Below are 4,274 nucleotides of genomic sequence, written 5' to 3'. Positions count from 1 at the left end.
CTGTATATATCTTTCCTTCGGGGCAAATCGGTAGCCATGGAGGTAGTCGCTGTGGTTAAATGGTGTGAACCAAATCCTGCTCCATTCCAGCGTAGTGTAGCTTCACCATGTGGTGGCTGCTTGGTAGAGCTATGAGGACGTGTCCGTTCAATTCGGTGTCAGCTTCGAGAGAGATCGATACATGGGAAGTTTTGCTGCTGGTAGTTCTCTGTGCATGCGCATGAGGGAACTTCCGGTGGCCTCCTGGAAGAAATCCAACTCTGCGCATGTGCGCTGAAGACTTCCAAAATGGTGTCACTACAAGATTGCCGTAATGCTGTTGGATGGGTGTTGTCGTCTGGCTCGCATGTTGTATATTTGTTGTTAAACCATAGTGAAGTAATTCACGAACAGCGCTGTGTTGACACCTGGGTGTCTGGTGTTGTCGTTGGAAGTGGCTGTGTCTCGTGTGGTCAGTGGCTAGATCTTAGAAGGTCTGGAACCAAAGACTTTGAGACGAAGAGAAGGTGAGTTTTATAATGAACAGCAGGTTCAAAGGGGGTTGAGAAAAGATTGTCTCACGTGATCTTATTTAGAGCTCCAATTGGTTATATGCTGCATATTGGAGCGACAAAGTAAGAGACAAATTACACTGATACCAACCAATCAGAATAGTGGACACAACGGGATCCAAATGGCGGCCAAATGTTAGCTGTTATCGGTTACATTCGAATGTATGCATATATAATAAAGGGGAGAGGAATTTCACTCGAGTGTACGCTACACCACTCTGATCTCAACTATGCGATCGATTTAGCACTTGACACACACAGGTAAATGCTTTTTTGATGGAAAGAGTGCGCATTGTGCAGTACAAGCATTGACCACTATAAACAAAACCATGTGCTGGTAGTTCAGTAAAATACTATCAGCAAATACCATCACCATATTTTGATGGAGAGTGTGTACCCCCCACTAAAAAAAACAACAAAATAAAATGACGATGAAGGGATAGCGATGGGAACAGGTGAAAGATGTTCTTAGCTTGAACTTCGTACATAGGTGGTGAAAAGCAGATGGCTGCTATACACAACATCTACGAATAATTGTGTAAATTGTGTCCTTCTTTCACAACAAAGCAGCTCTGTATAGGATGGCATTGCTATCCTCCTATGGAGGAGGGGGTCACGAAAATGCGACCTAAAAATTGATTACTCGCATTGTTTCTTGTCATTAGGTGCAAATGACTGGGTATCCAAACCTGCACTAGAAGATTAAGCAGATCGAAAAAGAAAAACCTTTTCAGTGCATCTCAGAATGTGTGAACTCTTCAGGACAGCCAGATAAACATAGAATGTACGGCCGCTTTGGTTGTCCGTGTCTTGAAAAGAAAAACTTTGGAATAGCAACTCTTTCTGAAACCAGACTAATGGACTGTGATCAGCTACAGGAAGTTGATGGTGGATACACTTTTTTCTGGATGGGTAAGCTTCGGGAAATAAAGAAAGAGGTAGGTGTTAGGTTTGCTATTCGGAATGACTTGGTGAAACGTTTTGAATGGCATTAGAGAAAACCTCATGTAATTCCGTATCTGCATTAGCAAGAATAAATATGCAACTATTTGCAGCTGCTATGCTCAAACCATGAACTCAAATGAAGTAGTTAAAGAGCAGTTCTACTCTGAGCTACATAACCAGTTGAGAGGTGTATCCATTCATGATAGACCTCCCCTTGGTAATTTCAATGCACGCATAGGTTGTGAAACATCCATATGGTACGTAATAGGGAAGCATGGGGTTGACAAGGCAAACTTGAGCAGCCGCGTGCTGCTATTGATTTGCAGTGAGTATGGAATTTTGAGTACCAATACTATTTTCCAACTCCCCAACCACCAAAAAACTACCTGGAAGCATTTCCGATCCAACCAGTATCACTTCACTGATTACATAATTGTGAGGTCTTCTATGAGGGAAGATGTCCAAGTAACACGTTCTTTCTCCATTGGCAGTTCTGGTCTGACCATAGACTGATACGATAGGTGAATTTTACTTTCCTCACTCCTATTCATAACAATAGCACTCGGCCAATTCAAAAAGTGGATGTGAGAAAGCTGAGGAACAATGATAATTTATCCTCATTTCAAACAACTTGTGACAACAAACCTGCTGGCATCTTAGATAATACAGATATTGAATCAGCGTGGTCTGTTTTTAAAAATGCTGTATTTGAGTCATCTTGTGATACACTCGGGTATGTTAAGAGGAAGCACCAAGATTGGCTCGACTCAAATGATTCAAACATCTCTCCTCTTTTGGACAATATGCACAAGTGCCTCTATCAATGGTTGTCAAACAAAGATAATGCCACAAAACGCAACGAGTTCAAAAAGGCCAGAAATACATGCCAATCTCAACTGAAGCAAATGAAACAGACATGGTGACGAAAGAAGGCAGAATAGTTGCAGGATGCTGTGGACAGATGTAATTTCAAGTCATTCTATCAGAATTTAAAGGGTGTTTTTGGACCTCTATCTGGTGGCTCAACTTCCATACTTTCAACTGAGGATAATCTTTTGATAGAAAAAAAAATCACGAAGCACTGGATAGAGCATTTTTCAAATGTTCTGAATATGGATTCAGTTGTTGATGAAGAACTGATCAACAACCTACCACAGAAGTCAGTCCTTGAAGAACTGTCAGTTGCTTCATCAAATACTGAGATGAAAAAGGCCATAAAAACGTTCACAAATGGAAAGTCATCTGAGAACAATGGCATACCAGCAATCTCCTACTGAACAAATTATATGAACTCCACTACTTTATCTGAGAATCAGGATCAGTCCCTCAGGAGTTTAAAGATTGTCCATTTTTACAAGCACAAAGGCAACAAATGTGAATGTGATAACCATAGAAGTATTCCCCTTTCATGTATTTCATGGGAAGATCCCTGGAAAGGTTATCTTAAACAGACTAAATGATACCCTTGCCAGCTTAGTGTTGCCTGAATCTCAGTGTGGCTTTCGGGCTGGTAGAGACTCAGTGGATATGATTTTCAGCTTAAGGCAACTGGTTGAGTCTGGCATTTGGATTGATCTATTAGGTTGTTCTGAAAATAATGACCTCTCAAAATGTTGTGTTTTGAAACGCAATTTTATAATAGTATTTTAATTATATTTTAGGTGAATTTCAACATACTTAATAATTGATGTATGCTCTTTAATAATTCTATACTTATTTCAGACAGAAAACATTCCTGAAGCATAGGCACCCTTAATTATGAACATGACAAAAAAAAAGGAACATCGCTTACTTTTCTTGCATGAGTTCAAGTTTGGATACAATGCCTCCCAAACTACTACCAATCAGATCATTACAGCAAAGGTTTATTGCAATCAACTCGCTGAAATGCATTCTCACTTGCAAAAAATGCATTGTTGAACTGGTGTGGCCCAATTCTGCTCCACGATAATGCAAAGCCACATGTTGTAAGAATGACGCTGCAAAAACTCACAGACTTGGATACAAGACTTTACCACATCCTCCATATTCTCCTGATCTTTCACCCACTGACTACCATTTTTTTAAAGCATTTAAACACGTTTTTAAGTGATAAAATTTTCAGGTCCAAATCGAAGGTGGAATCAGCTTTCAAGAATTTCTTAGCAGCAAAGCCAATAAATTTTTATCAATGAGGCATAAATAATCTTGTTGATCGATGGCAGACATGCATAGATGTTCATGGCTCATACTTTGACTAATCAAGACATTTCTATTGTCAATTTTTCCAGAATAAAATTATGCTTCTGAAATTGGCCATTATTTTTGGAACAACCTAATAGTTTTATGCGGGATACGGAGTTTGTATCCAATCGCGTTGCGCAATTGACCACCAAAAGTGGCATATTCTAAATGCTAGTTTGAACCTCTTTTTGCTTATAAAAGCGCTGTAAAATCTATATGGGCAATGCAGTGAGAGAAAGCAGGAGAATGGCGAGTTTGTTTTCAGGAAGCTTTGCCACCTTATTTTTGTTCCTGTTGAAGCACATGTAACCAAGTTTGACTGAGTTGAAAAGCCAACTATGTATGATTTTCTACAGACAACTTTGTGATGTATTAATCTGCTCCAATGTATAATTTTATTTAGCTGAAGAATAAAGTGTCTCTGTAACTTGAAAGCTCATTTCTGGTATTATTTCCGCCATTTTATATGCAACTCATGAGAAGCAAGAATTTGTATTTTGAGGTCCAGAGACACTCCCTTCTAGCTAAAAAGTTTATCACAGGCTTTGGAACAAA

This window comes from Octopus sinensis, linkage group LG7 (genome assembly GCF_006345805.1).
Source record: "Octopus sinensis linkage group LG7, ASM634580v1, whole genome shotgun sequence".
NCBI lineage: Eukaryota > Metazoa > Mollusca > Cephalopoda > Octopoda > Octopodidae > Octopus > Octopus sinensis.
Note: the sequence above shows the minus strand (reverse complement) of the source record.